Genomic DNA, 21,583 nt, shown 5'->3' on the forward strand with positions numbered 1-21,583 from the left:
GTGAAAACCAAAAATATATTATATTAAAAATATTCTAAGGTTCATTAGAACACAAAGCTTTTTAGAACTGTTGACCATTTTTTGACAAACCTTACCCTCACTATGTTTCACTCAACATCCTTTGAATTATGGAAATATGACACTATGGAAATTCTTTCCTTGGGACTCAAAGCATCATGAAACTTGCACGAGAAGAACTCCTGGATGTAAGAATGGGTTAAAGAGTCTGTGTAAGTAGGCAGGTGAATGTCTGTGAGCGTGTGTGTGTGTGTGTGTGTGTGTGTGTGTGTGTGTGTGCATGTGTGTGACTACTCACACTGCGGCAGGTGTCTGTCTGACAGGCGTGTGATGAGTTGAGCCCTGCATTGAGCCTGTCTAAGCCCAGTGACTGGGCTCCCTCTCTATCCCAATAAGCTGCCCTGGGTCTGCTGGGCTGATTCTGAGTCCCCCCCCAACCCTCCACCTTTGACTGCACCAGTCGCTAGAATACCAATGACTCAATGTCCCTCACTTCTCACCGCTCCCTGCCATCTATGCATATTTGATGCTTGGTCCCCAGATCTGAATTGCACTGCTGTTTTCAAAATGCCCTCTGTAACCAGTATAGAATACAGCTTTCCTTAAGAGTTTAAACAGTATGTGGTTCTGAAGGCCAAAACTAATACTTAAAGAGAAATTCCTGTTTTATACAAGCTGGGTCTTATTTTCAATGTTTTGGCCATTCATTCTATCTGTAATAATAATATTGTACTTGTATTGTCACCAAGTTCTAGGTATGCGGTAACATCACTAAAAAGAAATCTGATAGGGCAAGGAACACGAGCAAACAGAAGAGTTCTAAAAACAAAGGCAAACAGTAAAAATATTACCATATTACAAAACAGACTACTGTACTTACCGTAGTTGTGCATGCACAGGTTTCCTTTGCAATGAGAGATTATTACCAACATTTCATGTGCGTTTACTTTCAGTTTGACCTCCAAATAAAGTGGTTTAGATAATCTGGATAAACTGTTGCTTTGTTTACAACCTGTCTGATCATCTGACTTCTTGTGTTTCTTGACCTGTCTGACTTTATTGTAGCAATGTTGACTTGTGGTATTTTATTTCTCTCTCTGTAAAGCACTTTGTATTTTGTTTTGCTGTTTATTATTTATTATTGTTCCCAGATCTCAGCAATTACTTTAGTGAGTACAAAGGTGTCATAACTGATAGAAATGATGGACAAAACTACAAAAATAAGACCGATGTTGTAATAAATTAAAATTTCATGCCAATATTTACTGCATTTAACGAAAACTTGTTGAACAGTGTTCCCCAATAGTCTTTAGCAGTGATTTCCAGTTTCAAAAATTATGATTTGCCAAAAAATATATACCCACATATTTGTGGTAAAATAGGATTACAAATTGGTGTGAGGCTGATCTTTAGTGTACTTGTTCTCACAATAACCAATAAGCCCCCACACATATGCATTTCATCAAAGAGGTCAGAGCGCAGGGTCGCCTGCAGTGCAGCACCCCTGGAGCAGTTTTTGGGGCTTCAGTCCCTTGCTCAACATTGTGGACACCATGTCATACCAGCCACCCTTCAGTCCCCAGCACTGGAATACACCCTCCTGTCGATGCCGGGGATTGAACCGGCGACCTTTCGGTTACTGGCCGGCCTCTGTATGTGGGTGTATGTGTGGTAACTGGCCGGCCTCTTTTACCTCTAGGCCATCTGACTCCCCACTTTACTCATTTAGGCTGGCACAAATTTTTTAAACACATCAGTTCAAGGCAAACCACAGTGTTTTAGAGTTCCTACCGTTCGGGCAGTCACTGATTTCCATTAATTTGACTACTGTATGAAAATCAATGTGAATTTGAAACTTGCTAGAGATACCTTGTTTTTTTTCAATTTTTACTGCATTACACAAAGAATATCTGCATTGTTTCAAAAAAGAGGAGATCAGTCTAAATAGTTTTTTGATTTAAACCCAGATTTGATCCAGATGTTTCCTGTTGCAAGATATACATATTTGACTGCTCAGCACAGTTCAGTAAATGTTTCCACTAATAGTGAAGAGAAAATGGAGAGAAATCACAAATGAGCTGCTGATTATGCATACTCAATGTAATTAAAAACAACAGCAATTAAAGATGCATTGTTCTGCAAATATCATTTTATAAATTACATTTTTACTGAGACATTTCTATTATTTATTCATATTCCTTTTTTTATTTGAAAAATAAAATCAGGAAATAATGAGCTCTACAGTCAACATCATGTCTGCATATTACTGTCGAAGCCATGTTACCATCGTGTGATAATGTACTGAAGACATGCTGAAGACGATAATGTAAGAGAGAAGTAGCAGGAGCGCTACTGGTGTCCCTCAAACCAACGGTGCTCATGGAAGGGAATACTTAAAAAAAAAAAAAAGGAGAAAGACTTATGACCAAAAGAAAAATGGCATAAATGATCCAGGTCCAGGCACTCAAGGAGGTTTGAAAAATGCATAGCTTGACTTTGCACTTATGTGACATGTGCTGTAACCACTCGGCTACCAAGGTGCTCCGTGTATAGTGAATTGTTGACATCATAATATAATATAAACATATAAGGTATGAAAAAATTGCTGCAAGTTGAGGCATTGGACTTCTAAGTGTTAATCACCACCCCTGGTAATTTTGCATGGCGGCATCCACGATGGCATCCACGATGTGTCTACTAATGGTCTGAAATGATTGGCTTAGAATGGTGAATGAAACCCATGACTATGTTTGTAGCCGGATGCCTGTTCCCAACAAGTAGTATGGTATGTAGCCTAGGCCCTACACTGTCTCTGGTCATGGTGGCAGCAGGGTGGGGATTCGGGTGGGGGTGAAGAAAGACGACGACTGTCCCTCTGCATGTTCAGCAACGTTTGTTGCTGAAGTGAAAGTTCTGTCAAAACTATATTATTAAGAATCCTTGCACATTTTTAAGTGGGTATACAGAACTCCTGGAGCTTTCTTAATGGGTATACAGCATATAACTACATATTACGTAGACTACACCACTGGAACTATTTCTTGACAAACAACATTTGGCCACAATGACTGTGCACAGCTTCCTTTTTTTGTGGTCAAATTTGAGTTGCCATGTTTGGTGCCATTGTGCATGTTTTGAAGCCTATACCAAAACTTACCGACCATATCTGGAAACCTGAGCTATAACCCGGAGACACTGCACAGACGTGCTTGGGTGGATGGATAAACTGTTATTTGTCAAAAAATAGTTAGAATAAATAATACTTCCTAAGACATCAGTATCAATAATAATATGTAATCATGAGTAAAATGATGCTCTGACAAAAATATCGCCACCATCATGTCACTCAACACTCTTGTACTGTAAAGCAAGTGTTTAAGTAGGCCTCTTATACAGAATATACTAACCCACCCCCTCTCCACCCCAGCACCCTGTGGTTTTGTAGCTTGCCTGCACGGCACAGCATATCTGTTGGCGTGGTCTAACAATAAGAAAATGCTGCATTCACAACAATATGAACAATAGCGGGGAACAGTGAGCCTGTGAAATGTTTATTCAGCACATTAAAGAGTAATGAGTAGCCCCCTCCAATGACTGAGACCACATTACTAACATGCTCACAGTTAAAAGAGGCTCTCTCCCAGGTTTAATGGGTTACTTGGGTAAACATAAACAACACCATAATGAGCTAAGATCCATATTTTCCTCATTTTTTGTTGATAAGCAAAAATGGTTCTGGTAAGCAAAATTAGCCACTCGCATCTTTAGGCAAAACGAGGAACAGATATACACACACACTCTTTCTGAGCTGTTTTTCTTAGCCTACAATTAGCACCTTTACAGAGCTCATTTGCACTGTATCTCACACACACAGGTTGTCATTCCTGTTCGATCTCCACTTCCACTTCGGCCCTGTTGTTCCTCCAGCACTGGGAGAGGTGCAGAGGGGAGGTGGGGCGAAGGCGGCTGTAGCGTTTGTATCCTTAACCACACAGCTGGCGATGCTCTCGTAGTGGCTTGTTTTCACTGCTTCATCAAAAAAACAAGGATCACAACTTTGTCTGCAAAAGACAAGCTTGCACTGTCATCATATTTACTGCCATGCAAGTGGAGTTTTTGTTCACGCAATCTACATTTTGCTTAGGCAGCCAAAAAGCAGCCTCTTCTCCTGGGCAGCGGGTACATTAAGAGAATGTGAGGTGAAATCCCTTGCCTATTAAAAGTGAACATGGTGTGGAATGTGGGGGATAGAACTCTGTTGCATCCATTCAGCGCTAATTTTGAATGTATTTTTTTGATGAGCTGGACATCATTATGCCATGTGCTCAGGATGAATTTATCTAGATTACATAATTGGGCTCCCCCCATGCAAGGTAGTGGATGAATCTTTACCTGTATGAAGTGGATGATTAGTTTTGCGCTGCACAGGGACAGTCGGCATCTCGACTCACAGCCAGAGCCTGATTGAAGAGGCTCAGACCTGGAATCAGTAGCAGCGGGAGAAAAGGCCTTGAGCTAATAGAGCATCACTGGAGCCACTTCAGATGCTCAACCAATTTACCATATTAAGTCGCTTAGTCACATCCACTTCCCCGTAATTCATTCACTGCTAATGCCCCGATGCTGTTTGGGAATTAAGGTTAATCATCTCCTTATTCATCAAAGCCGAGAGGGCAATTACTGCATGGAGTGCAGGGGTGGCTCTGGCTGGAGAGCCACAGCTTAGTTTTTGTCATCACACACTGTGGACGTTGTAATTACATCATAATAAAGTGCAATTAGTTAATGAATGGGAGCATATGCTGCTAATGACAAGCAGTAATCTGGCTGCGTCTTTGCCCCTGTGCATGTACCCCCTCCTCTGCATCGGTGACACTCACACTCCGAGCTGTGGATGTGTGCTGTTCAGCAGGCTCAGAACCTTTTAGTAGTGAGAACTTCCCAGTGTATGATGTGTGAATATAAATCAATCAGTGGGTGATTGGTAGCACTAAAAATGCAAGTCGTTACGCAAAAGGTAAAATTGTCCCAATGAAAAAACCGTTACACTGGCTAAATGATTGCTGCGTCCGGGTTGCATGCTAGTATACTTTAACCACCTGATTCGATTCTCTAAAGTGCCGTTTTTGTATTTCATTATTTATTGCAACTTCCTTGTAGTCTCACTTTTTTTTGTCTCAATCCATTTTACAGTTCCTATTTATGTTGTGTATATCGAATTTTTGTTTTGTATGTAGACTATGCAGTTGTTCTTGAACTTTTTTTGCTGCGACACTTCAATCGCTTATCTCATGTTAATTCTAACTATGATTTGAGCATACAGTATGTTTATTGCTTATTTGGATCCCCATTAGTTGTCACTTTGTCATCAAACAGTCATCCTGGAATCCTTATCAGAATATACATATATAATTCCCAAATGTCTACACTTATACTACATAGAGTGATTACAGCAATATAGTATAAGCATATTTTTAAATGCCAACATCCATACAAAAATCACCAGATTATTTTTAGTGTGGTATTGACGGACACTATTGTCCAACAAAGCACTACACAAATTGTTGCTTTGAGCTGTTTGTGAAGTTTTCAAATTAAATTCAAGTCAATTTTATTTATATAGTGCCAATTCATAACAGAAGTTATCTCATTGCGCTTTTTTTTTCTTCAAAATTTAACATTATTTTCCACAGTAAGGTGTCTGCTCCCTCAGTTAGGCACATACAGTGCAGTATTTTGAATGACTTGGCTTCAAATCTGTCTTAAAAGGTCAGTTCACCCAAATTACAAAATATATGTTCTCACTTACCGCTAGTGGCAACTAGCCTGCAGATACAGTAGTTCTGGTTATATTTGTCCAGGTTTGGGAATAGTTTGATTCTGCTTTAACCCTTTAATAGCTTCGTCCAACATCAACCATCTGTCTTTCTTTCCAACTACTGCAAATTATGAAATATAAGTCTAAAAACAATCTTTAAAAATTTAAATATATGGTTTTGGGTGATGAATTCTTTAATCAATGCTCATCAAAACTTCACCTACTTTTCGTCATCATTGTCAAGCCAGTGAGCAATCAACTTGAGAGTGGCGTACTCAGTCAGACGCAGAGGTTTCTGTGGTCACGGGGACACGCTGGACAAGTGTTTAACTGGGCTGCTCTAATCAGTGTTGATGGAGTGTGAGGACGGATGCTAATCTGGGTCATTGCATATGTAAATGCACAGCTGGGATTTTTGCAGTGCCAAAACACATCAACCAGGGTGTCTGAGTGTCACCAAACATTAGCTCCAGCACAGCGAGTGGACAAGAGCGATAAACACACCCCGCGATTACCTGCAGTGTCAATATCAAACTTTAGCTTTAAAGTGTTGATTCACTCAAATAAAAGCATATTTTCTAACACACTTCTAGTACCTATCTATTCAAATAGGTTCAGTTTTGGTTTTATTTGTAAAGGTTTGAGATATATGAGATATGAGATATGCGTCTCAGAGATTTCTTCCCCCACCGCAATGATTGAGGTCCTCACAGGATTCTGAAGAATGAAACAGCAAATCAACTTTCCGGAGAACAATGTTCTGGTTAATCTGGTAATCCATAAACCTCACTATGAACAGTTTCATTGTACTCATTGTATAGACTAAACTATTGCTTTGCAGTTCATCTCCTTACTTTGCAGCATGTAAGGGATAATGTACAGCTAGCCAGTCAAACAAAGAAACAAAGAGGACTGTCCAGCATCTCTTTAATTTTTACTTATTTTAAGAAAACTATAATTTATTTAGATTAGAGGCTGACTGGAATTGTCAACTTTGCTATGCAGTTCTCCTGCCATGTAACTATGGCTATTACCTAGCTGTTTCTATTATTACAGTCTTGTATTATTATTTATTTATTACAAAATTTACATATTATCACCTTGTAAAGTTGTTACCACAAATGTGTATATCAAACAGTTGCCTATTTACACATCCAGCAGACACTGAGCCACATTAGCATTCATTTGGAGTCATGTTTCTGGTGACAAAATGAATGCAAAATCCAATTTTATCTCTCTTTCTAGCTCCATTTTGTTCCTTACCAACGTCTGAGAAAAATATCTTTATTAAGCTGCTAAATGATCCACAATAGTAAGTTCACCAGCTAATTGCTAACTTTGTATGTCTGCTGCTGGAGACTGAACCAAAACAGTAAAGTCGTGGGCCGTAAAACCAAAACAATGAGCTGAAAGAAGCTAAAACCCTTCGTAGAACTGAGGGGAATTGCATAGTTGGTTGATAATTATTTATTTCACCTTTCACATTAAACTCAGTTATTTGAGTATATATTGTTAATATAAAAATATTGATTAGTCCAGCTTTAAAAACATACAGGCAGGAGTTCAGAGTTTAGCACTAGGATATTTTGACACAGCACATGTGGCTGTTGCAGGGATCAAACTTACAACATTTGAGTTACAGCACAATATATCTAACCAATCTGTCATTGTGCCGTCTTGTGCTGAATGTTAGAGAAAAAATGTGAGGGCTAGCTGTCCCTCATCAGAGCCTCTTCTTGTGACTGAAGTGCTGCCATCAGTGGGCACTTGAGCTACAGAGGGCTGTGTCATTCAGTGATCCCCTGAATTGTATGGAGAAACCCCTTTATACCCTAGCAGCACTAATTACCTCAAGTGTTTTACCCTGCCAGGGCTCCACCACAGTGTTAGCAGTCTTAGAAATCTCCCATCCTGTTTTTATTCAATCCAACTCACTAAACTCAATACTGAATCATACTGTAGAGTAGATCCAAAATTAGATGGGCAGTTTGGGTTTTGTTGGCCAACTGATACCTAATTAATGGTGCCAATATTTAATGTCTTTGTGACAAATCCTTTTCATTTACCCCAGATATTTATTCTTGGCAAGTTGGACATGCCTCTGAAAATAACACATAGCAAGCAGCATTTAATCCAGAATTTAGTATAAAGCTGTGTGATCAGACAAACTGCATAATTTCTGACACAACTCACTTGCACAGCACTTGATCCAAACCAGTCTGGTTTTAAGAACGGCCATTCCACTGAAACTGCACTGCTGTCAGTGATACAAATCCTTAGGTCAGTAAGAAGGGATGCCCAGTCACCACTTGGACCAGCCTTTGACATGGTGAACCACCAAATTCTGTCTGTCCACCCTATAAGATCTGGGCATCTTTGGTACAGCATTACTCCTGTTTGAGTCCTACCTTACAAAGTGATCACTCAAAGTGGCATGGCAAGGAGAAGTCCATGTGTCACTTTATTTTCACTGGATCTGCGCCCTTCTCTTCTCAGTAGTGATGATACTCAGGTTTATCCGTCATTCCTGTCAGACGACCCAACTGTCTAAGCACAGATCTCAGCCTGCCTCAGTGAAATCTCAAAATGGATGATGGAACGCCACCTTCAGCTCAATCTCTCTCTCTCTACGACTGGACTCCTGGTGATCCCAGCCAGTCCTTCTGTTCAGCTCATTAGCATCCAGCTTAGCTCCGCCTCACTCTCACCAACAAAGTCTGCTTGAAATCTGGGCATTGTGATTGATGACCAACTAACTTTCACTGAGCATGCTGCATCTGTCACTCATCAGAGTCATGTTGCGTCACACTATATAACATTAGAAAGACCAGGTCCTGTCTGACTGAGTATGCCGCTCAACTCCTTGTACAGGCACTGGTCATCTCTCCTCTTGACTACTGTAACATCCTTCTGGCATAGCTGCTGCATGCACAATAAAACCTCTGCAAATAGTCCAAAATGCAGCAGCATGTTTGGGCTTCAATCAGCCTAAAACAGCTTATGTCACTCCACTTTTCAGTACTCTCATTCACTTCGATCTGCAAATGAACGATGAGTAGTCCTACTGTCCCTGTCAGGCAGGAAATCTCAATCCAAGCACTTCTCCTGTGTGGTCTCTTGGTGGTGGAATGAGTCACCAAACTCAATGCCATCAGCAAAATCCCTCTCTGTCTTCAAAAATTGCTTAAAGACCTACCTCTTCCAAAAGTACTTATTCACCTAATATGTTCTTTCTCTCTATGTCTATCTCTTAATCCTTCTTTAGTTGTAATGTAATTTGCGAAGTACTTATATGTTACTTTATGCACTTGCAAGCCTTGTGGCAATTGTGTCAGGTGGAATGCACTTAATCTTGAAGTCTTCTTCCTGTTCTACTGTGGCTTTGATGGTACTTGATTTGTACGTACTTTTGGACAAAAGCGTCTGCCAAATGAATAAATGTAAATGTAACACTCCATAAAATTTGTTTAAATTTACATTCCATCTTCCCACCTTACATTGATAACACTTTACTTTAACCACCCATTTAGCATTTATAAGCAATATATAATATTTAAAGGTGCTATTGATAACACTGATAACATCCAGCCACTAGATGACACACTCCCCCTACCCCCTTCCTTCGTTGCACAACCTGCATATTTCATGGCCGAATGGAATGAGACTCAGACTCAGTCATATGAAGTGATGAATCTGTCGTGATAGAGTAATGAATTCATTTAGCAACATATAGCTATACATTTCATAGGTTACTTTGTGTGGTTGTGTTTCATGTAACGTTATCTATGATAATCTTGGGATATGGCTAGCTAGGTTTAGAGAACCCAAATTCCCTATCATTTAATAATTAAAGGGGCCCTATATTGCAACACTTAACATAAAATGACATTTCAATCATCCTTACACTATCACATTAGGTAAATATTTACATTTTAATCCAATCAAAGAGTACAGTACATGGTAGGGATGCTATTAAAACCCACAGCGCTCGACATTAGACAGACAGTCACAGTAAAAGTTGATGTTAGCTGGCACGTAGTGTTGACCTAGAATTAGTCGAAGTGTTTTCTTGCTGAAAACAAATTTCATAGCGGATTATAAAAAACAGCTGAGCACCACACAGCAGCAATGGCTACAGGGAGAAAGGATATTAACGTGAATACCGTAGCTGTTGAGCTCAACGCAGCTGGTTGCATGGCTAGCTAGCCACAAGTGCCCTCAGCGAAGTGTCTCATAATAGGGCTAACGTTAGGCCGGACGATTATGCTATCTTAGCTTAACGTGTTAACGTCAGTGTCCATTTTCTACACTAACTGGCAACTACATCACGTGATACCAACTCAATTCAATTCAGTTTTATTTATATAGCACCAATTCACAACAGAAGTTCTCATTGCTATTTTCCTAAATTTGACAGTGAGTTAGCAAGTGAACAGCCTTGTCCTATCTTTAACTCATACCCCTCACAGTCACCTGCAATATCCTCACAGTTTACTCTCCTCTCTTACAACGCTCAGCTGACTTAGTTGAGTGTGTGTCTGGTGTCAAGTTTGATTCTGTCCAGTTGATGTTGGCACGAGCGTGGGGAGGCGGTGACTGGGGGAGCGGGGCAGAATGATGATCAGAGCAGCCGGTGCCCTTTTCTTCTGATCACACATTACTGTGCAACAGACTTGTGTCAGAACAGCAGCAGTGCTGAGATGCACACAAAGGCCAGCGTCAATCAAGAGGGCTATTCATCTGTCTGGGGCCTTAACCCCCACACCTCATCTGTTCCTCCTACCTGTTTGTCTGACAGCTGGATGTACAGGCTGGCTGGAGCTTAGGAGCTGACAACCACATTGCAACTGAGATGAATGACGAGTCTCACTCTATAATGAGTTATGGACATTTTAAAACACTGACAATTTCTCATGAATAAGTATTAAGCATAGCAAAATCTGGCATTTTAAAGCAATAGCCTAGGTGGGCAACTGTAGTTCATAAATGACAAAATCATTTTTTTTTTAGAAACACTGCAAAAATCCTACTCAAACCTAAAATAATTGATTTCTTTTCTTTTTGGCCACTTGGAGCCAGTGCAACAAACTGTAAACACAACAATACATATTATCACCATTTAAAGTTAATATTGGTAACATGTTAGCAAACAGTTACCTATTTATGCAACCAGCAGACACAGAACTACATTATCATTCATTTGGAGTCAGGTGATAATTCTCTGTGTTCATCACTACAAGAGACACCTTCCACAACTACACATAGTTCACATTCACATTCGTACATACTTCTGCTTACATGGTAAGAAGGCTATGGTGAGCTTCTTAAAATAATAATTGGAAATGTATGTATAAAACAACAAACAAAATCCAAAAAAAAATCCACCCTTAACGTTAGTTAGAAAAGTGTTTGTATCTAGACAGAAAACTGTCCATAGGTCCTGTTGTTGGATACAGGCATTTCCAAAAGCAACTGTTATGATAAGTATTACATGGGGGGGTCTGACTCGTCAGCCTCTGATGCGACACACAGATAGTGTAACAATTTGAGAACTTTACCATCCACCCATTTTACCCGTAAAATAAAAAATCTATTCAATCATGAGAGCAATTTTTTTTTCTACTTCCACCTGTAGTATCCGCAGTATTTGAGGGATACTGATGAGATTAGATTATGTCTTATTTTCAATATAGTACTGGTAACATTGTATGAGGTCAGTGTATTCTCCACTCATCTTGCCAAGTGGGTCTGATTCCAGCAGGTTTGTATGAACGTCTGCACTAAGTGTTGGGTTAAGCCTTCATTCCTTTGCCAGGGAATTAATGCATGGTACTGTTCACCTGCAGGCAAGGTCACTGTCAGAAAATAGAACACCTTTTGTGACAGTGTATTGCTCTTGCCAGTAGAGTTGAGTTGACAGTATGAATTGCACTACAACCAAATTGTGTAGGTGCAATCAATTAATTATGGCTATCAGAATTATCAAAAAGTTATTAAAATTATTCTTCCTTAAAGAAGAGAAATGATAGCCAATCAATTGATTGAGTCTCATATATTATACTAAACTATCAATTTGGAACTGATATAATGAATAATTATGAATAATTAAATTAAGAACTATAACCAAAATATTGGAGTTCTACATAGAAGAGGTTGGCAAATTATTCACTCTTGTGCAACATTAAAGAAACCAGCATACTTATACACAAGCATTTATTCAGAGATAAACAAAGCAAAAACACACAATATGAAGTCTAGCTCTAAATGCACTAAACTACAGAACAAAGGGTGTATGGGTGTGTGTGGGTGATCCAAAACAGCTGCTTGGATCCAAAATGGCGAATGAGGCAGTGTTAAACAGAAGAAATCTAATTCAAAATGGCAGCTAAGCCATATGATGTTAAACAAAAGGAACTAACTCAAAATGGCGGCTGAGCCATGTTTGATAAAGAGTGTGGCTATGTTAAAAGTCAAATTGGAGTGTATGTGTGTGATCAGTGTAGAATAATAGTGCCCACTTAAAAGAGCGTTAGTTAGCATGCAAAGACTCTGTCTGTGTGAAGCATAACGTTAGCTAACATCAAATTAGCATGTGGCTACCAAATGACCTAACAGGTGAAAACACAGCACAACAAGAAAACTAAATTAACCAAATCAATACATATACATTGACAAAAGTAACACAGTCCTGTGCTTAGCCAAGTACACTGTCAAGCTATGTGAAGCTATGTAATGCCCAATTATGTTACCAGTCCATGGAGGGAAAGAAGGTTGCTTTGAAGTAGGCTCCTCCTTGTTAGCCAGCAGTCCGTCGTTGTAGACGGGTCAAGCTGGAAAGAATTGTGGTTCCGGGAAAAGTCCTTGCTGTGCAGTATTCCGATTGTGCAGATCAGAGGAAGCCGGTTGCTCCGTCTGTTGTTCTCCTTACAGTTTCTTCTTAAAGTTAGTTGGCAGACTTTGTGTAGTAGCCATTGGAACTATCTAAGCATTGTTACAGAAATCTTACACAGGCTCTCACAGCGCTGTTTTGAGTGCACAACAGAAATATGATCTATGATAAAATTAAAAACGTTGTGAGGCTATACACTTAACAAGTAAAAAACTAATCTGAATGCCACTTAAAGAGGCGTAAGTTTGCCTTGATGGTTGGATGTATGAAGCAACTTAAACACCAGAGACTAGAATTTACGTCCTGTCTATTAATAACTGTCAGTGTTGGTTTCCTGTGAACATGGTCATGATATTTCCCTTACCAAATGTACCTGCAAATATTACTTCGGTCTGGTTAGATGCTGGTGTGGTCCCTACTCTTCAATACCACTAACAACACAGTCTGCCCATGATAAATAGGCTACAGCGCAAATTTGTTTACTTGCCAGCTACTGTCAATCAAACACAGAGACCAACATGCCCCTCCAGCTGCTGAAAGGAAAAGGAGTATTTCTGATATTTCCCCAAATATGTTTTTTCCTCTTTTTAATAATAAAACTATTGATAATGAATTAAAAAAAAAACAGACATTATATTTGACTTTGATTTCAGTTGGACTTAGGATTTGAAAATGTCTTAAGCACCATCCAATGGTAGTATGAAGAATAACACTGTGTCAGATAACTATGCACACTGCCACAACTCCCCCAACACCCCACAGGACCAACCTGAATACAACGAAATGAATGGGCTCAAACACACAGACTGCACCAATTTTCAGCAGGATTGTTTCATTTTTCTTACAAAGAAAAACTTCATCAGAGTGATGAAGTTTGACCGCAAGTTTTAGAATGCACTAATTAGTTTTAGAATGCAGTAATTAACAACAATATTGACATGTTTGCTACGGGAAAAAAAAGATTATCATTAACGCTGCATCAAACAATATTTTTTTATATTGACAATGAATGACTTCTTTTACTGAAACAATTCAATAGCTTGAATTTTCTCTGTCAGAAGAACTTGGTATACAATGTAAAACCTCAAAGCAATGAGACCAAAGCTACGAAAAGAGAGAAGCGTAGAGTGATAGAGGTATAGTTAGGGAGGTAGAGACAGAGACTGTAAGGAAAATTGAGGGAAAGAGAAAAGAGCAGACATCGGTTACAAAAAGAGCAAGGGAGGTGAAAAGAGAGAATAGCTGGTGGAGAGGAAGGCAGAGAGTGAGAGAGGTGAAAGGCAAAGAGAGAGAGGTTAAGACTAAGAGCTTGAGAAGTAGAGAGACAGAGAGAGATGGAGCAAGGGCAGGTGTCTATGCTTTGAGGTAGAGGTAGAGAGAAGAAAGTAGAAAGTGAGAAGAAAGAAGTGGAGAGAGAAATAAGAGAGCAGAGAGAGAGGATGTGGGAGAGAGCAACATATGTAGGGAAAGAGAGGGAGACAGTAAAGGAGTGAGAGAAGAGAGAGAGATCCCCAGCTGTTGTCAGTGTCGTGCTCCTGACGGCCTCCTCCTGCCTCTGCTCCTCTGTAATAACTTGTCAGATCGATGGCTCCCCAGACAGCCGGGCTTTTTACTGCCACACAAATGAAGTGTGTGACATTTCTGCTACTTTCTCAGGTCATCGCTGCACACTCCTACACTTAGACAAAGCCACAAGGATTGGCCGAAGTCATTCCCACCTGCCGGGGTGTACGCCCTCTGAGGGAGACGCCAGGGAACTGCAGGGATGGAGGCATGGCTCAAAACAAATTATTTTTTTATGTAATTTTACACCCAAATGACAGTCGCTAAAGTGGCATAAAAAAAGTTCCATTTAAAAATAGAAGACGAAATAAAGGCATACCAGTGATTTTGCACATGCAGGCCCATTTTCTACAAATCGCATATATCTGAGATTATTGCCACCATTTTCCAAAGCATACCATAAAGTTTTAGATTTTTCAATGTGCTTCATTCATCAGCCATGCAGCCATTACTTTCCATTCCTTTTGCTATAGTATTAAAATCAGTTTGCAGGGACTTCATATTTACTTGAGTTATGGTTGGATTGAAAGGAAGTACAGTATCTCAAGAATCATTATCATTATCAAGCCTCTGGAAGTGGAAACAGGGAAAGCATTTGCTTCATGGAGGGTATGAAAAACTTTCAATAAAGCAATATATGTGAATATACCAAAACAAAAATACCTTGTATACAGTACAAGATATACAAGCCTATATCAAGTTCCTATGGCTAATATGTTAGCAAACAATTTCCTACTTTCACATCCAGCAGATGCAGTGCAAATGTATCATCATTCACTGGCCTTTTAGCACTAGTTGGTTGGTTTTAATTTTTTGTTTGCTTTGGGAATAAAACAAAGTGGTTAGACATATAAAACTGGTTTGGTTGATGTTTGAGTTCTTATCATTACATCAGTCTAAGTCATTGACTGCACAGTAGCCTATTGTTCAAAAGAGCAGTGGACAATAAGAAGAGGAGAAGAATGCAGAGAGAAGTATGTGTTTTGTATACTTACTTCTTTTAAACAAAAATTTTCGAAAATAAGAAAATCTCATTATAATTTGCGTTTGTGAGACACAAATCTTATTATTATTTTATTCATCTGGTTAAGTTTATCAGATTTCACTTAAGCAGCAGTGTGACCTTAAAAATATCCATGCACATAGCTCAGAACATGATATTGTTGGAAGATTACACATTTCATTGGAAGATGTAATACTGACACTATCTTTGTCAGCGTCTACTGTATATCCTATAGTCTTTGAGAGCAGCCCTTTGGAACTAACTATGAAATATCCAAAGTGATATGATTGATGATGTATTTTGACTATCATTCATGTATTATTACAATTGGATTATTTTGTCTGTAAGTACTTAACTGTCATAGATTTAACGGATCCACTTATTACTCCAAGTCCACTTATTTAAAAAAAGTGTGCACAGGAGCCACATTTGAAGTGAAACCATCCCCACTCTTTCATCACTCCAGTACAATTGATGCCCACCATATGCCAGTAAGAGGCTGTGGGCTCTGGAGATGGTGCTGGTGTTTAAGGGCAGATGGGAGAGGGAGCGGAAACAGGTTTAGGTGGGGAGGGAAGCAGTACAGAGGGTACTAGAGGAGCAAGCCAGGGTGAAAGCAGGGCTGCAGGGGCGTTTTGCTGCATCTCTGTGCAGCAACTGTCAAAGACGATTTTCCTTGCCTCCCACTGTACTAGTGAGATGGAGGAAGCAGCGGTATGATCCATGGACCTGCATGAAAATCAATGTGGGCATCCCAAACATGAAATCGATGCGGCCGGCTGGTTAGGCAGAAGTGGGAGCTGGAGAGAGGGAGGAGGAGGAGGGAGTTGTGGAGGGAAGGAGGTGGGGCGGAGGAGTTCACTGAAGTCCACTAGAGTGGGTTGCTCTCCTCCTGAGCTGAGTTGGGGTCAGGGCAATGTGGGAGGGGAAAAAGAGGGGTGAAGTTAGTTGATGTGCTAATGGAGAGGTGCTACAGAGAGTTCAACCAATAGGGGGTCTGAAGGCTTGTACCAATGGATAGTTTTGGATTAAAGCTCCTGGTAAATAATCACTTCTGTAGTTTTCATGCCAAAAAAAAAATAGTATAGTAAATAGTAAAAGTATTCAGTGGTTTCCCCAGAATTCAGTTCTTTTCAAAGTGAAAAACAGAATTTTTGGACATCACATGAGACTAAAACTCTCCACCCATTCGTAATATCACTTTTTTAAACCCAAAATTCCTTTGAGTTGTCCAGTGTGAGCTTTTGAAGGCCAATACCAATACTGTGCAATCTGATCAGGTCTTAGCTCAGGTTCAAATGTCCTATTGATTTAGTCTACAATAAATGTTGTCAGTCAAACTGCATCCATTGTATGTTAGGTGGACCACTCTGACTGCATCAGATCTGACTCGTTATCAGCTGCACATTTCAGAAACAAAAGAAGCAGTACATCTGGTCGCTGCTGAGGAGGGCTCGCCCAGTCCAGGACTGACATACAGGAGCTGAGCAGGCCAGCAGAGCAGTGACACGCCATCTTGCAGCTGAATTCAGGGACATTCACATGCATTTATGTAGGCCAAACTGGGCAACAAACACGCACTACTATACACACACTGATTGATAAAGGCCTGATCTCAGACCTACCTAAATTTGGGGAAATCAGTATGGTATATTAATATAGAAAAAGCAGACAAGAGAGGTGAGAAAATGACATTGACTCACATAAGGATTATGCTGAGGAGACACAGTTAGAACAGTGAAGTGTTAAATTATCTTAATTGGTTTAACTTCAAAGAAAAGAACAACAATTTTTCCTTTTTTATTTAAAATATGGCCAAAACTTGTAATTTGTGTTGTTACTTGTTATAACATTTTGACATGAACATCGTGGGAAAATGATGTGTCCAAGCATGTTTATTGTCATAGTAGTATGTTTATTGCTTAAAACCAGACAAATAAAACCAGAACTATCTGCATGGCTAGATACCACTTGGGGTAAGTTGGAGAATAAGTTTTAGTGAATTAACCCTTAAATCACTGGTTTGGTATTGCTTTACTGTCTATCGCAGATCTTGTTACACCCCACAAGCAGAAGTTTTTAGTCCCTTATCAATACAATACTTAGGGCTCCTTCAGCTTAGACACGTGATCATGGTATGAACTGGTGCAGGATCATGTCACAAAAGTACACTAAGTGTCACCAAGGTATTTGAAAAACAAAACAACGAGCCTAGCAAAGACGCTTGTGAATTTTGTATTTCAGTTTAACACAAAAATGGGCATTGGCTATTAAAAATCTTCCTTTGGAGAATAATACTGTAGGCTGGATATTGTCCTAAAATGGAAATGTGCACAGACAGCGGACTCACATGTGGGGAGTTGCACGTGGTTCTGTTTGGAAGTCTGCATGCATGGACGTGTTCCCACATTTGTTAGCACACACAGTCGGCGCTACCTACATGCTACATGCGGCAGACGACATCATTTCTGCAGTCACACAGATGTGTAAGGTTGACATGTTTTAGGGCCTAAGAATGTCATGCTTGAAGACATTACAGCCATTCTGTATTTACTTATTTAATTACTAGTCACAAATACATAGTTATATATAGTACTAGATTATATTTTGTACAGTATTTATTATTATTAGTTATTATGTTAAAACATTTGCTACAGAATCTTGTTAAAGGTTTCATGCATTGTGGTTGGTAAATACAATATGTAAAGCTGCGCTGCTGTCTAAAAAGTACTATATGAGTTAATTTTTATCCAAGTACATGCTCATCTATACATTGCTGCTGATGCTTCAAACTCTAGTTGACAAAAACTTGTGATGAAAAATTAAAAATACGCTCAAAACTGCAGCGTCATGAAGCAAAAACAAGATTGTTGTTTGTGGCTCTTCACTCGACAGCAGTGACATGGCTGGTTGATCTTTTGTTTAAAGCTAGAGCCCCTCTCTACAGCTGTCTTACTGTAAGCCAGCTTGTCAATAGCTGTGGCTCTGGCAGTGTGTTGACCCAGCAGGCCAGACAGCAATCGGGTGATTGATTCCTTATACAAGTCAGCGTGGTCTCCGGAGCCGTGTGGCATTTCAGGAAGTGCAGAGAGAGGGGGCTGCGTCACGGCAGAGCTGAGCGCTCGTTTTGTTAAAAGAGCAGGACCATGTTAATAATGGGACTAGTCAGGCTCAGACACCTGGGTACAGAGCTGTCACTGCAATTCCCCCTGCCTCAACCCAAATGACTGACATTACATGTTATGAGGAGCTGCTCAGCATGTCGATACAAGGAAGCAGCTTGTATCCTATCATTCACACCACGGGCAGAGCGGGAAACTGCCACCAGATGAATTCTGGTGAATTTAAACTGTTGTTAAGGATAAACTTGTCTCGTCTACCAGCAGTTCTGCAGGTACTTCAGTGTCTATCTTGCATTGAAATCATCTCATCCTCACATTCTTTGATAGTGTTCAAAATCCCACATTTACAACAGTTCATTCCTGTATTGTTTTCCACTGCTGTTGTGCGTAGCTTCCCGAGAAGCAGGCAGCTGGTTGGTATTCAGTGCAGCTTCTCTGCCCCACTGTGTCTGGAGCGTGCAGCGGCCGGGGCATCCTCCAGGTCAGAGCAGGGGTAAGGGAGTTTGCCAGAAGCATTGCCCCCAGCAGACTGAGCCCTCATTGGGCACGGCTCTCTGATCTGCTCCCCCCCTCCTCCTCATGCCTGAGACAATACCAGACTATTGATATCTCTGAAACGCACAGTCTAGCCTGCTTTCTCACTTTTGCTTTTATATCAGATTTTTGATGTTGCTTTGGCTTAAATTTCCAGAAACTTCAAGAGTTAGTCTTTGCCTGTTTTGCTGCTCTGTTTCAAGGAAGACAAGAAACTGAGTGCAGGGTAAGGGGGGTGGGGGATTGAGAGACCAGAGCCGCCTGCGGTTGTGTCCTTCAGGGTGATGGAGGACAGTGTCTGAGCTTTGATCATGGTCAAGCCACGTCCATCTGGGTGCCCTGATGCCAGGGGCACTTTGCCAGTCTACTTAGTGCCTCAGATGTCAAATCCTCCACTGGGACATGTCAGCCAGACTTGAAACATGGACTCGAATGGGGTAGAGTACCCTTCAACTCTTTTGGCTTATGCATATCTGACCCCTCTACGAAGAATTAAATTATCCCAAGCTATCCATAAAGGACATTCCATAATGATGCCATAACAATTATGGTGTGAATTAGGCCTGGCAGCTCATCTCTCCTCCAGCCCAAATGAAAGCCTTTATTAGGAGAGTCAGGGTCCTCCTTTGCATCCAGCTCATTTTGTGGTAGTAAAGGGCAGCGTGAAGGAGCCACGCTGCCCTTTACTACCACAACATGAGAGGCCTAATGAAGGCCACAAGCAGCACAACTATATATAGCCATAATGACCACAGTCACTACTGTTGGATATGGAGTGGAGAAGACCGGTATTCCAGTCTTATTGGTGTTTTCTCAGCTCGGCTGTAGCCTTTTGTGCAGGGATGATTGTTCCTTTGTTCCTTAGAGAAGCCACCATTTTTCATCAGTGTGTAACGATACCATACACTGCAGTTCATCACTGATGATATGATTTGATTCAGTTGCACTGGTTCAGCTCAGATGTTTCCATTGTTCATTTTTTTGGATTGCGCATGTCTGTCAAAATTTCTGGCAGCATCAGACATTGTAGAGTCTGATATTTCTTTCAGTGTGGAAATTTCTTTTCAGGAAGTGGATTTTTAGGTATGTGTTTGGGGTATGTAGCTAGCTACCAGGAGAGAACTGGACACATACACTAACGTCAGCCGCACCAGAGCACAAAGAGAAAAAGTTTCTTAGACAGATGAGCTTTTGAAGGCTGTATCGATTTTGGTTCAGACCTGTGTCCACATGTGACCATGTACACATGTAGCCATATGTAGCTCTGACTTATGTATCACTTTTCTGATACGTTTCAGTTCATTATTACACCCCTACTGTATGTTGAATAAAAATACTTTGTAACACTGTATGCAGTTTTAGATTACATGCTGACTGTATACTCATACTGTTATGCTGAGCAGCCATGCAAGCTAGCTCTCTCACACACAATACACACAGCACACACATACACACATCAGGCATGTACACGCACATTATCATGCAGGGCGGTGTCTTTGGCCCACTGCATTATGCATGGAGCTCAGGGGAGCCAGGCCAGTGGAGTGTGAGAGAGAGGCCCAGGAGCGAGCCACACGGTTGGACACATGTCAGCGCAGTCATACCACCTCTCCGTGGACCTCAAACACACACACACATACAAACACACAACGTGCATACTCACACACATCGCTCAGTAGCCTGACAAATCTGTACACGCACTCACTCACCCGCAGCCTGTCAGACAAAAGTCAATGTGCTCCGTTCTGTGTCTCGATTCCACTGTTTGTGAATTGGTTACGCTAATGCAATACAACACAGGCTCACGTCAACCTGACAGACTTATGATCAGTTTTTCACAGAGAAGCTGCACCACATGCAGCCGGATGTCATGCAGTTGCTTAATGCCATTTGTGTTAATTATGTGGAACATGCAAATGCTGTCGAGGCTCATTACACTACAGGTACTAATTGGCCTCTAAAGGTGGAAGATAACAGGTTAAATTCCCTGCAAAAATGAATAATTCCTTTGATGTCGAGCAGCATTCTGGCTGTTGTGCAAAAGTCAATAAAAGGTGCTTGCATGTGTGTATCATTGATGTGTGTGAGTGTATGTACAGATCAACATGCCCACATGAGGAAAAGCACTATAAATACCTGCGCATGTGTGTATTTCACTGTCACACACTGTTGTTATGCTGCTGGACGCTGTGGAGGTGTTATAGCAGACAGACAGCATGCTGGCCCTGTGAGAGCCATATGGAATTTTTTTACACTGTTTGTTTACACTGCCTTGTAGCACATGCGTGCTCTCCGGCCGGCTAATGCACACAGGTAAAGCCGCCTTCCCGCAACCACATCATCCACCTCCTGCTATGGGTTTGGCCCGCATGCCTACCCGCTGTGCCTCCAGCCCTGTGGGCAATGGACAGGTCCGACTGTCAGCAGCCTAAGGTGAGAGTGGGTCAGTGACATGCAACATGAAACAGAGAAGACTATTGTACAATCAACAGGTAGCGGCACAAGGACATCAGTTACTGAAGTGCTACTGTTCAATGGATAAAGGTTTATCTGTGCTCACAGGTGAGTGTGTGTCTTTCTGGGCAGATATGGTGATGTTTTCATTCAGCAGCCAAGCAAAAATTATTTGAGCATTG

The 21,583-nt window shown here is 40.7% G+C and overlaps 1 long non-coding RNA gene across 1 annotated transcript; it reads right to left on the reverse strand.

The window, feature by feature from the left end:
• Positions 1 to 3,521: 3,521 nt before the first annotated feature.
• LOC122876406 lies at positions 3,522 to 8,430 on the reverse strand. Its single transcript, XR_006378069.1, has 3 exons — positions 8,245 to 8,430; positions 4,411 to 4,498; positions 3,522 to 4,044 (listed from the first exon to the last, which is right to left on the reverse strand). It is a non-coding gene; the product is annotated as an uncharacterized LOC122876406 (long non-coding RNA).
• Positions 8,431 to 21,583: the final 13,153 nt, after the last annotated feature.

The sequence above is a fragment of the Siniperca chuatsi genome, linkage group LG5 (genome assembly GCF_020085105.1).
Source record: "Siniperca chuatsi isolate FFG_IHB_CAS linkage group LG5, ASM2008510v1, whole genome shotgun sequence".
NCBI classification, from domain to species: domain Eukaryota; kingdom Metazoa; phylum Chordata; class Actinopteri; order Centrarchiformes; family Sinipercidae; genus Siniperca; species Siniperca chuatsi.